The sequence below is a fragment of the Triturus cristatus genome, chromosome 3_2 (assembly GCF_964204655.1).
Source record: "Triturus cristatus chromosome 3_2, aTriCri1.1, whole genome shotgun sequence".
Lineage (NCBI taxonomy): Eukaryota > Metazoa > Chordata > Amphibia > Caudata > Salamandridae > Triturus > Triturus cristatus.
The window spans coordinates 1,158,959,890-1,158,974,025 of NC_140584.1; positions in this window are offsets into that span (position 1 = coordinate 1,158,959,890).

Below are 14,136 nucleotides of genomic sequence, written 5' to 3' on the forward strand. Positions count from 1 at the left end.
ACCTTCACAGCCGTCCTCGTGGCTAGAAGCACCTGGAAAGGCTTGGTCCAGCGTGGGTCTAGGCTCGATTTCCGTTGGTAGTTCCGAACCAGGACCCACTGTCCAGGCTCCACGCCGTGTCCGGGACCCTCCGGCAAAGGCTGCAGCACTGCTGCTATCTGTTGGTGAATGGAACAAAGATCTTTAGTTAGTGCATAAAGGTAGTCTGCCAACATAGGGTACTCGATGTCTCTAAGGGATTTTGGTCGCGGCACACCCCATACATTAGCAGGCCTACCAAATATCACTTCATATGGCGATATTCCACTGCGTGAGTGGGGAGTGGTCCTTACAGATAGTAAAGCCAAAGGTAAGAGATCAGGCCATTTTAGACCTGTGGTGTCCTGCAGCTTAGCCAATTTCAATTTCAGGACCCCATTCTATTTTTCCACCAATCCTGCTGATTGGGGATGGCGAGCCGCATGAAACTTCTGCTGTATTGCCAGACCCTTGCAAACGTGTTCAACAAGGTCAGCATTGAAATGTTTCCCATTGTCACTCCAAATCACCCAGGGTACCCCATAGCGAGGGAAGAACTCTTTTACTAGGGCCTTCGCGGTGGCTAGGGCAATATTTTCCTTGGTAGGGTACGCCTCCACCCACTTGCTAAACGTACAAACCACCACCAAAACGTATTTAAGATTGTTAACCCGTTCAAACTGAATGAAGTCTATTTGAAGCACCTCAAAAGGTAGAGTGGGTGGCGCAAAGCTACCAGTCAAAACAGGGATGCTACCCCCTGGGTTATGCTGTAGACAGATCATGCAATTCTGAACTAGTTGCTTCGCAGTCCTGTGGATGTTGGTATTATACCACACAGGATCTAGTATTGTGCAAATACCTTGAATCCCCACATGTGCAGGACCGTATGCCATGGACACGACCGCATTCACAAATCATTCAGCAGCAGCCACCTACATCTTTCTGATAGATCAATCCAGCATCCATTGTCATCCAGTTTTCCTATCTGCTCTTGCCAGTATTTTAGTTCTTCAGGGGTTGCTTCTAATAGCAATTCTCTTACGCTGTCTATAGTGTTACTGAATACCTCTGCTTCTATCATCCCTTTATGTGAACTCGTCACGAACATAGAAGTGGTATTGGATTGGGCAGTCTATTTAGCGATTCTGTCCGCAAAGGAATTACCCTTACCTACATCATCAACTACTGCTTTATGAGCACTGCATTTAACAACAGCTATGGCTTGGGGCAGGGTCAGGGCGGCTAACAACCTCAAAACCAACTGACCATTCTGTATCTCCTGACCATGGGATGTAAGGAAACCTCTCTCTGCCCACAATCTTCCAAAGCTATGTGCTACGCCGAAAGCATACTGGCTATCGGTGTAGACATTTATCCTTAACCCTTCACCCAACTCACAAGCCCTCAGTAGTGCGACTAACTCGGCAGCCTGGGCCAATCGATAAGGTACCTTGACCGTCTCAACTATTGTTTGCAACGTGGTGATCGCATAAGCAGCGGTCGTAGTGCCATTGGGTAACCGAAAACATGAGCCATCGACATACAATTCCCCTTGAGGGTCAGATAAGGGAATATCTGTCAAATCTATCCGCCCCTTCATTTCTTCTTCTGTCTGAAAAATGCAATCATGTATATCTTGACTGTGATCCTCTGGAGGGAGGGGTAGTAACGTAGCAGGGTTCAAGGTGACACATCGTTTGATAGTGATGTGTGGTGCAAACAGGGTCAATTAGTACCCCGTAAGATGCGCACTAGTTAAGTGCTGAGTCTGTGTCCTGTTCAACAATACGTCCACAGCGTGGGGCACCATCACTGTCAGGTCCGTATTCAGGACGAGCCCTTCCGATTGTCGGATCGCCACTCCAACCGCAGCCGTGGCTCTCAGGCAACTGGGAAGTGCCCTGGCGACATTATCCAATACCGCCGAAAAGTATGTACAAGGTCTTTGCTTACCACCAAATCCTTGTGTTAACACTGAAAGCGAGCAACCGTCCACCTCATGCACGTAGAGTACAAAAGGCTTCCGGTAATCAGGGGTGCCAAGCACAGGGGCAGAGCAAAGAGCAGATTTCAGAGAAACAAAAGCATTCTGACAGTCAGCTGTCCAAGGTAAAGGTTCATGCACATCTTTAGTCGTTAGATGCAGGAAAGGTTTAGTCAGTAAGGAATAGTTAGGAATCCATTGGCGACAGTAAGAAGTTATGCCAAGCAAAGCGCGGACATCACGTTGCGTGCAAGGAACAGGCATGTTAGATATGGTTAGAATACGATCGGGGGTTAGCCGTCGTCCCTCCTTCGACAGGAGATGACCGAGATAGGTCACCTCCGGTCGACAATATTGAAACTTCGACAACAAAACTTTATTACCGTGGTCTGCCAGGTGCTGTAACAACGCAGTCGTCGCCATTCGGCAACCATGCTCAGTATCAGAGGCCACGAGAAGATCGTCCACATACTGCACTAAAACGTTACCGGGTGGCAAGGTCAATGTGTCCAACAACGTTTTAAGTACTTGGCTGTAAATACTAGGACTCTCTGTATAGCCCTGTGGGGCGCGACAAAATCTGAAGCTGCGACCTCCTAAGGAGAAGCCGAAAAGATAACGGCTATCTTGATGCATGGGAATGCTGAAAAAGGCATTTTTCAAATCAATGACAGAGAAAAATCTAGCCGTCGGGGGAATCATTGTCAAGATAGTAGTGATGTCAGGCACTACGGATAGGAAGAATAGGGCTGTTGCACGTGTTAGAAGCCGTCTCTTCCACCACCCCCGTGCGGATCAAATCGTGAACAATGGACAGTAATGCCCGCTCCCCTGCGGGGGCAATCTTATACTGCGGAACTCAGGGTAATCGAGCATCTTATTTCAGAGTGATCGAAATGGGTGGTATGCTCAACAACCCAACATCAGTATCTCCAGTAGCCCAGAGACTCTGTGGAATCTTTGCAAGCTCAGGGGGCAGAGGGTCTGTTTTAGAGAAGCATTGCGCGGAGGGAGGGAAAGGTTTCCTAATAGTCAAGTAAACACCGTCTGGAGAGCAATAGATGCGGGCATACAGCTTCTTCAGTATATCCATTCCCAAAAGATTCTCACCACATTGTGAAGTCAGAAGGAAAGGTGAGTCAATTGAAATCGGCCCCAAGTTAAGAGAAAGAGGTTGGGAGATGGGGCTTACCACTGGAGTTCCAGAGAAACCTACAGACACGTTATTCTGGCCAGACAGAGCAGCCCAGGGACAAGGGCGTGTGAAACGGAACTATTCATAGCCCCCGTGTCAACTAGAAACTTACCCGATGCATCCATTAGACGAGCATGTACGTAAGGTCCGTTTTGATCGATCGGAATTGACACGTGTCCCTCACTCTGTCCTCGGCTCTCCTATGCCTCAGAATAGCCTGCCGAGTCATTACTTACACATCCTTCATTATAATACTGTTTTCCTTGACCATGGTCGAAACAATTCTGGCTATTCTCACCTTGCCCAACTCCTTCCTGTCTCGTATATCCACCTCGACGACCACTGGCACCCATTGTTCCTGGAAACGGGCGTCTACTCTTGGGCGGGTAACCGCCCCTTGTGCGTCTACTATCTCGGTTACTTCGGGGTGATCTATAGGGTGCACCTCACGCATTGGGAACTGCTGTACCCCTGCAGGGCTAGCTGCTTGCAGGCGCATTCTGTAACTGACCAGAGTGTTCACATTCCCGTACACCGCTTCTGGACTTAGCTGAGATTTATGGGCCTGAGTGTGGATATCATGCAGTATGGCCGGGGCTCTTTCCCCTTTATAGGCTTGTTCCCACAATGAAATGAGGCGTTGGGCCATATGGGCCAGCGCGTGCTGCTGCATCACTGGTTCATAATCTCGCATGGTGTTCCATATGTCAGTCAGGATATAAATAGGTTGCCGCATCCACTGGGATGCCTGGACTGCAATGACCTCCTTCTCCTCTGTTCCTAAGGCTGATCGAGTGAACAACTTCCTGCCATCTAATGAACCGGTCGGATGTACTGGAGTTGAAACAGCTGTGAAAGGGGTTGCACTCGCGGAAGAGGAGGTCAGGGAGGAAGGAGAATACATGGCCCCCGGAGACAGCTGTGGAGCTTCAGCTGTCGAGGCCGACAGCAAATTGGGCAATACGGCCATAATTTCCGAGACAGAGGACAGCCGAGAATGATCAATGACAGGCACAAGGGAGGGGGGCTGAGGCGCCGATGCGACTAAAGTTGCTGTAGAGGCAACTGGCGCCGGCATGGAGTCAATGGTCTTCGCTCCAGCCGATACAATAGCAGCTGTTACCTCCAGGTACAACCGTTGCGGAACATACGGAGGCGGTGGTCGCATGTCCAGCAGGTCTTCCATTTCATCCTCTGCATTGGGTCGGGCCACATAACTTTTATCAACTTTTAATCTAAACTCCCGATTCATACAATCGATTCCTTTCTCTACCCTTGCTCTGTCATAGGCTACAGCTTTCTGAGTTACGGTCTGTCCCGCCATGGCTCTCGCCAGCTTCTCCTGCCTCATCCGTCTCTGCTTGGCCTCTTTCTGCCAGGCGCTTAAGGCATCAAACATAGATTGCCTACTGCGCCTGGAGAATAGTTGCTCCTGTAGAAAGGCAACTTTCTTTTTGTCAAATGAACCAGTCTTCGGCCATTGCAACTCTTCATTACCTTTAGTATACTTATGCCACAGGGTGTTGAACAGTATGGGGGCAATTCCATGCTTCACATACATGAAATGGCTAGGGCTGCCCTCCGGTGGGGCAGGCTGACTCTCGGCCAACCAAGAGTCGCTGGTCCGACAGCAACAACCAAAACAATTCAATTTGCTGAAACACGACATGTTGGTTAGTAGACAGACACAAATAACATATAACAGACTCTATGCCACAGATAACATGTATGTCGACATTACTCTCTGCAGTTCAACCTATCCAAATTTGATGCATCCAAACAAACGAACGGAGCCCGTCGACTCTCGTTCGTGGAGAACTATTCAAAAGGATCAACAAAATCACAACAGTCCGTCGTTCAATAGACTGGCAGGAGACAATCAGACAGGGGTAACCACGGACTGGATTACGGACCATCCCATGACCTCCCTGGTTCACCCCTGAGACTGTTCTGATGTAGACCAAGCCGTACCTCAGATATGTCTCATGGCTACCCAGTTAGAGCCGCAGGTTTTTCCGAGTGCAATCCGGCCGTGCATTACTCACAAGTAACAACTAGGCATCTGATCCGTATCTCAAAACATCACAAAGGATCCGCGGAGTCTCTACAGTCAGTCCCTACCGGACCACCCTGCAAGACCTCCGTAATTCTCCTAGGGTACTCACAACCCCTCAAATCAAATACAGTTAACTGTTCCAGATGCACCGCTCAACAGTGCGTGCTTCAAACAAATGCACCGCTCAACAGCGCATGTTTCAAACAAACAAATTACTCACCGGGTGCACCCAGGTACGAATGTTCGTTCTCCGCTGCCAACTTCTTACCACCAATACCGTCAGCTCCTGGGTCAAGCCCGTAGGACCCCGGTGAAGGGTCACTAGCAGTAGAGGGCACCCCGATCGGAAGCGCGGAGCGGACGTAGACTCCCCCCGCCCACCCTGCCAAGACGCCCCCCGATCCTCTCACCCGTTTACGGGGAAGGAGAAGACCCTATCACGGGGTCCCTTCGTGGTCGCCAACTGAAGTAATCTAATAGTAATCCCAAGGGCCACACTTACCAGTGGCCCGCAATATCAAGTCAATAATAAGCAGTTGGCAACATAGAAGGTTCAAGCGTTTATTGGCCACAACAGAACTCTACATAGAGGAGCCTCATCGAACCTCACCCATCAGGTGCGCCGAAGAAGACTGCTGGCTCCTTGACAGAACTACACTTATATACATTACAGATTCAGCATACAAAGCATTGCAAGTGGAAAAGTACCAGTTAGCCCTAGAGCTACGGGGTGAGCTCATACCGTCTGCACACATAAGGTTACTATCTCTTCAGAGAAGGTCGGCGGGGTGACTCCTTTCGTCTAGGGCGTAGAAGAATGTCTCTTGATACTCCCTACTGCAGATGTGACCTTGGGCCTCAGTCGTAAATACAATTCACCCTGTCTTTAGGCTGGTACGAGCTAAATCATACAGATGGTGTTCAAAGAGAACCACATGACCCAGGCATAGCGAGTCATAATCCAATATGGCTGAACTGTGGCTTTTCGGCCCTTTCTATCATGCAGGATACTATAAGGAATAGGCCATCTTAGGAAGCAGTTCTAGTGTACATAGAGGGAGACACAACCCTAGATACGTTATGCTAACTTTACATACTGGCCCGAATCCCACAAAATGTTAGCTCCTCCCTTCCATCCTGCCCAGGTAGGGCCATCAGAATGCAGATGTATTTAGATGGGTATCCAGACACACCTATCCTTCCTGTGTTTGTGACTGTCTAGAGGGAATGCATAACATGTAGCTGTCACATCAAAAAGAAAGCTTGTTTTTTTTCACAGGCTAAACATAATGAAATCCCTTTCTGTGTCCTTCAAACTTTGATAATCTGCAACATAAGAAGTTGCATTCATTATAAGATGTTCTCTCACAGGTGGTCCTTACTGAGTGCTTTGAGGATTGTGTTAAGCTAAACATTCACATGAGAAAAAATATCAAATGATACATCGTTCTAAGTTGCTGGTACAGCTTTCTCCTTAAATAAAAAATAGGAGGATACATGACAAGAAGAAACATAGCAAACTAACGTTGGTCATTTTAAAATGTGGCCTTTGTTAACCACAGCAAAGACCAAAGGAAATGATGGACGGAGCGTTGAACATTGCAAGCACTCACCAGGTTTTTGCTTTGTTCGCCATAAGTTGGCAGGGTATGCTCAGACGTGAGTCCCTTGCTCACTTTGCCACTGGATTCAAGCAAGCCTGGCTGAAGACGGCTGAAGTGCCAGAAACCGGTCCTAGGAAGCTTGTTTCCGGTCCTGGGAAGACATGGCTTGGCAGTTCGGGCTGGACTGTTCCCATGAGGCACAGGGTCAGACTGATTTGCATATGGCCATGTCTGAACTGGGGTGGCAGAGTGGGCTAAAGAACAGTGATGGATTAAACCCAGATCAGTTGACTGGGGGTGAGTGCTTGCAATGTTCAACGCTCCGTCCATCATTTCCTTTGGTTTTTGCTTTGTTAACCACAGTCATTTAAAATGTGAAAAGTGCACCATAAATACATCTGTGTGTTGCATGTTAATATTGTTATGTATGCAAATCATTTAAATATAACAATTTATTTCAACGCCATAGACACTGAGCCCTCAATAGAGACTGTGACTTATGCCTGTACAGCACTACCATAGACACAGAGCCCATAAGGGAGAGTAAAGAACCTGGGTAGTGATAGAGCGCTGTTCACCAGCTTAGGTTAAACACACACATACCTAAATACTTACCTGGTTCTAAACCATTCACGCGAATGAGCTAGCAAACCCCGCTGATATCAATTTTTTTGAGTTTACCTGTAATTTAATTTCACCTTTTAGCAAGTCTTACCCATTTGATCTCCTTAATAAGTCTTTCTCGATGAATCAGGTTTCTGAGACTTTACCTAAATTAATAATTTTGTGAGTCAGATTCAATTACAGCTTAAAACACATTCTTTCAAGAGGCAAATTAAAGTCAAATAAAACAAAGTCATAATAATGATCAATGAAGTCGTGTAAAGATGAATGATGTCTCGTAGACAGGTCACATAGAACAAGTTGTAGGTTTATTTGTTAAGTTACAAAGTCCATGTAATGCCCCACCAGGAGCAGCCTCCTTGCTGCTCAGCCCATCTCTTCCAACTGCCATCTCCTCAAGTCCCACACACTCAACATTCCAAATGACATCATTAATGGCTGAGCAGCAAGGGACAGAACAGGAATAAGGAAGATGCACCAACTTCAACAAATAGGTTATAGCACATCTCCCCTCCTTAGGAGAACTAAGCAAAAAGATATAAATGCATTAAGGCAGGATAGCACAAAATTACTTTGCATACATAAACAAGAATAAACATCTTGAACAAATTAATAAGAAAATACATTAAGCAATTGAATACACATAAGGCAATCGAATCAGAAAAGACTCGAATCCAGAAAATACATTAAATAAATGAATGCATGAAAATACCAAAAGCAATTACATAAAACTAAAGTAAGCAAATTAATGCAAGAAAATATCTTAAGCAAAAGAGTGAATGAGCCCCATCCCTCTTCCTTAGGTAAACCCATTAGTTGTGTACTGACCAACAACGAACGAACAGTAATAGGGGAAACACACCTCCCTATAGGGGAAAACACCTCCCAATGACACACCGAACATTGTAATAGGGGAAATACACCTCCCTATGATACTCCAAAACTCAAAACATTGCAATAGGGAAGAACACCTCCCTATAGGGGAAAACACCTCCCAATGACACACCGAACATTGTAATAGAGGAAATACCTCCCAATGAAACTCTGAACACTGTAATAGGGGAAACACACCTCCCTATAGGGGAAAACACCTCCCAATGACACACCAGACATTGTAATAGGGGAAATACCTCTGAATTAAACACTCTGAACAGCATAAAATAAAGCATACATTATGCAAGAAAGGAACATGTTACTTTTTTACAGTACTGTACTTTCCTTGTTCTGAACTGACAGTCACAGTCACTGTTGCTATGCCGGCATTACTGTTTCCGCACTCTTGCAGTAGGTTTTATTATATTCAAACATTGCTTTCACTTGCCTCTGAGAAGATATCCATAAATACAAATTGTGAAACGAAATCACAAAAAAAAAAAAAAAACTTCAAAAATCCACTAGATGGCACTCTTGTAAAGAAATTAAAAGTCTTAACTTCAACTCGTTTGTGCTCGTTTGTGACGTTTTGACTTATCTGATTTCCATACTCAGAAGGAGTATCAAAGTGCAGCGTAAAGGAAACTGCCGATGCTTGACATTTCTTCGTGTGTCCACTAGCGCACCTGTCTTCTTTTAAGCACAACACACGCTCTTAAGAATGGAACTGCCAGCGCTTTGATGTTCCCTGTAACTTATAACTCTGCATGCATTCACTCACCTTTAGGTTTTGCGGCATCGTGGTGTACTTTTGTTCCCATGGCAACGTTAGTTACCGGAACACAACACTACACAGGCAGAATGAAATTGCAAAATGGCTGCTTGACGTCGCGTCATGACATTTAACGTTGCGCGATGACGTGCTGAAAACACTATTCTAACCATGAATGTAGTCAGGACAACGCCAAGAACAGTGAACATTCTGAAAGTGTGACGACGAAGTCTCTGCCTCTCCGCTAGTACCCACGGAAATTCTACGATGTCATCAGTGTGAGGAAGACAGTACATGGGAAGGATCTCTCCACAAAGCAACGGTAAGAAGTTTGACACGCTTCACTGAAGGAGTTTGACACGCTTCACTTCTCTCTTCACATTTTGCCGATACCGAATTCCCACTCTCTCAGCTGACTCATAAATTATTCACAGCTTGTCACAAGATCTAAGCCAGTAAATTGCTTCGGAAACACGCTCCTTTAAAATATCTCAGTTTAAAATTATATCATGCACTTTTCACGCTTGCTAGTCTCTTTTCTGACTTGTCCTGTTGAGTCAATATTCTTTTAACAATTTTTTTAGTGATTTAAACAGCAACAGTCTTTAGTACCTGACAGGACGTCTTGATTCAGAGTTGACAGCAGTGCACACAGTCAACAGTCATCTCCAAAACACTGGGGCTCGATGTGTGCCCCCGACTATTATACTTCATAGTGAAACATTTCTGACACTCTTGGATATAGGACGACCGGGTCAGTGCTTAAATGTTGCAGGGCTTTACAATTACTGCTCTTGATGCAAACCTCAAGCAGCCATTTTGCAATTTCATTCTGCCTGTCTAGTGTTGTGTTCGGTAACTAACGTTGCCATGGGAACAAAAGTACAACACAATGCCGCAAAACCTAAAGGTGAGTGAATGCATGCAGAGTTATAAGTTACAGGGAACATCAAAGCGCTGGCAGTTCCATTCTTAAGAGCGTGTGTTGTGCTTAAAAGAAGACAGGTGCGCTAGTGGACACACGAAGAAATGTCAAGCATCGGCAGTTTCCTTTACGCTGCACTTTGATACTCCTTCTGAGTATGGAAATCAGATAAGTCAAAACGTCACAAACGAGCACAAACGAGTTGAAGTTAAGACTTTTAATTTCTTTACAAGAGTGCCATCTAGTGGATTTTTTAAGTATTTTTTTTGTGATTTCGTTTCACAATTTGGATTTATGGATATCTTCTCAGAGGCAAGTGAAAGCAATGTTTGAATATAATAAAACCTACTGCAAGGGTGCGGAAACAGTAATGCCGGCATAGCAACAGTGACTGTGACTGTCAGTTCAGAACAAGGAAAGTACAGTACTGTAAAAAAGTAACATGTTCCTTTCTTGCATAATGTATGCTTTATTTTATGCTGTTCAGAGTGTTTCAATGGGAGGTATTTCCCCTATTACAATGTCTGGTGTGTCATTGGGAGGTGTTTTCCCCTATAGGGAGGTGTGTTTCCCCTATTACAGTGTTCATAGTTTCATTGAGAGGTATTTCCCCTATTACAATGTTCGGTGTGTCATTGGGAGGTGTTTTCCCCTATAGGGAGGTGTTCTTCCCTATTACAATGTTTTGAGTTTTGGAGTATCATAGGGAGGTATTTCCCCTATTACAATGTTCGGTGTGTCATTGGGAGGTGTTTTCCCCTATAGGGAGGTGTGTTTTCCCTATTACAGTGTTCAGAGTTTCATTGGGAGATATGTTCCCCTATTACAATGTTCAGTGTGTCTTTGGGAGGTGAATTCCCCTATAGGGAGGTGTTCTTCCCTATTACAATGTTTTGAGTTTTGGAGTATCATAGGGAGGTGTATTTTCCCTATTACAATGTTCGGTGTGTCATTGGGAGGTGTTTTCCCCTATAGGGAGGTGTGTTTCCCCTATTACTGTTCGTTCATTGTTGGTGAGTACACAACTAATGGGTTTCCCTAAGGAAGGGGGATGGGGCTCATTCATTCTTTTGCTTAAGATATTTTCTTGCATTAATTTGCTTACTTTAATTTTATGTAATTGCTTTTGGTATTTTCATGCATTCATTTATTTAATGTATTTTCTGGATTCGAGTATTTTCTGATTCGATTGCCTTCTGTGTATTCAATTGCTTAATGTATTTTCTTATTAATTCTTTCAAGTTGTTTATTCTTGTTTATGTATGCAAAGTAATTTTGTGCTATCCTGCCTTAATGCATTTATATATTTTTGCTTAGTTCTCCTAAGGAGGGGAGATGTGCTATAACCTATTTGTTGTAGTTGGTGCATCTTCCTTATTCCTGTTCTGTCCCTTGCTGCTCAGCCATTAATGATGTCATTTGGAATGTTGAGTGTGTGGGACTTGAGGAAATGGCAGTTGGAAGAGATGGGCTGAGCAGCAAGGAGGCTGCTCCTGGTGCGACATTACATGGACTTTGTAACTTAACAAATAAACCTACAACTTGTTCTATGTGACCTGTCTACGAGACATCATTCATCTTTACATTATCCCATCCTCGTCGCCAATGTAAAGATGAATGATGTCTCGTAGACAGGTCACATAGAACAAGTTGTAATTTTATTTGTTAAGTTACAAAGTCCATGTAATGCCCCACCAGGAGCAGCCTCCCTGCTGCTCAGCCCATCTCTTCCAACTGCCATTTCCTCAAGTCCCACACACTCAACATTCCAAATGACATCATTAATGGCTGAGCAGCAAGGGACAGAACAGGAATAAGGAAGATGCACCAACTACAACAAATAGGTTATAGCAAGTCGGTACCTGAAAAGGGAAAAAGAGAGAGCAGGTGCAATGACAGTTTTCGCAGAATTATATTTACCTAAGGTGATAGATGAACCCAACTCTTTGAAGATAAGCCAGATAGAATCTGTCAGGACAGGATGCAGACAGAGGATTGGACAGATTCGGATCTGGGAAGGTGACCTCTTCTAAGTGCAACGCCAGCGTCACACCCCTCTCTGATACTACTCTCCTCGGGTGTACATCTTCCGAAGTCCCCTTCTAGATGATTAGATTAGCGATCAGTATCTCAATTTCTCAAGCAGAGTTTCTGGCAGCAGCAGGGTCTGAGACAGCGTCTCTGACAGAGTCTGTAGCAGCATACGTGTTGGGTCAGTGACGAGTGGGAATGACGGTTCTGACAAGTCTGACAACATTTCTAGTTAACTTACCTCAATTATACTATTCTGTATGCGTGTACCTCCCCCCAAAATTGCAAAATTTGTGTTTTCCCCTATTCTGATTGGTCAGGGCGAGGAGGTGAGTTCATCACACCATACTGAAAGTAATAATTTTACTGTGGACTATTGTTCTATGTTTCTTCCCCTTAATTTACTTTCCCATAGCTTTATTCCCACCCGCATTTCACATTATGATCATTACAAGTTATACATTTTATTCAAAATTGTTGCTTTCGTCTGGTTCAGGTGTTTACTTTCCCAGGCGTCTTCGGCTAATGTGGCCTTGGCTGTGATTCACGTGTGTCATTCCAGTTTCCAGCAAGTTTCTATGCGCAAGCGCGCGGGTCATGTGAGGTAGGAATTTCAGTCACCCTCCGAGGCCCAAAAATGAACCAATATTAAAGTCAGAAAAAGACACGTTAGAATGTGACAATAAATGATTTCACTGTATGCCACTTATTTCTACTCTATCCCCATTTACTTATTTTATTCTTCTGCATTAGTGTTTAATAGAACTTACGAGTTTTAGTTCAAGCAGTAGCATATGCGTTAACATGTGAGTTTCAAGCGGCCATATTTAAAGCTATTGCGCAGCTGCAAAGTTTTCCCACCACGTGACAGAATGTGTCATACTACGTAGATGCAGTAGACGCATGCGCAATGAAGTTCCCGTGTTTTTGGTGGCCATTTTTAAGACACTCTGGTTACTTGTTAGTAATACACATAGGAAAGCTTCCCCTGGATACTGTATGTCGTGTATAATTCAATGTTAGTATTTACAAAACGTGTTGGTTACGTGGTTACATGCTATTTGAGAGGATTGCATACAAGAAAGTTTCTTTAAAATACGAAACCTTGCTCCATCAATCCCCTCTCTGATGGCATTTAATGCCATCACTAATTTCTACCAAATCAGTTGCCAACTTTAGCACATCTCAATTTCTTCTTCAACCCTTTCATTTCTTTCTTTCTCCCCCTTACACTGTAATCCTCTCATTCTTTTGTAAAAGTCTCCTTTTAATTCTTCTACTTGTATTTCCTCGAATTTTCTTTTCTTACCTCTTTCATTTAATTCATATTTCTTTCTCCCTTTGCAGCATTTATGCCAAAACAGTATTGCTAATACTAAGAGTGTTATTCCCATTATGGGCAGTATTATATGACCTAGAATACCATTACCTATGTTAGAAAACCAACTTCCTAAACTAGAAATGCTATTTGTCAACTTCTGCCAAACATTTTCAACTTCCAGTGGTTTCAACTCTTTTTTATTCTTTTTTTATTTTTTTTATTTTACCCCTTTTATGCAAGGCATTACAAATACATATGGCAGCACAAGGTTATGTTACGATACATACAAATAAAAGAATCAATAGTTTTCATAAGCAACTCAGACAGAAACAAATAAAGAGAAAGCAACATTATCACAAAATATAAAATATAAAGGTGGGCAGAGTCACAATATTGATACTGGTTTCATACTTCAATTAATAACCAGTCGTAAACACCTCAAGACCCCAGTTAAATCTAAATCCATTCAGATATTGGAGACCAAATCTTCTCTCCTATTGCTCTTTTCCTTCCCCCTTTAGTTTTTAATAAATTATACATTGTAAGCAGCCTTGAGTGCCAGTTCATAAAAGTCGGTGGATCAGAGCTAATCCAATCATTAGTAATACAAGCACGTGCCACCTCCATACTAATAAACAAAAAAGATATTATAGCTCTAGATCTTGTCTTTGCCACGTTATCCGACCCTACCCTGATTAAAACCAAATTCTCCTGTTATTATCACAGGGAA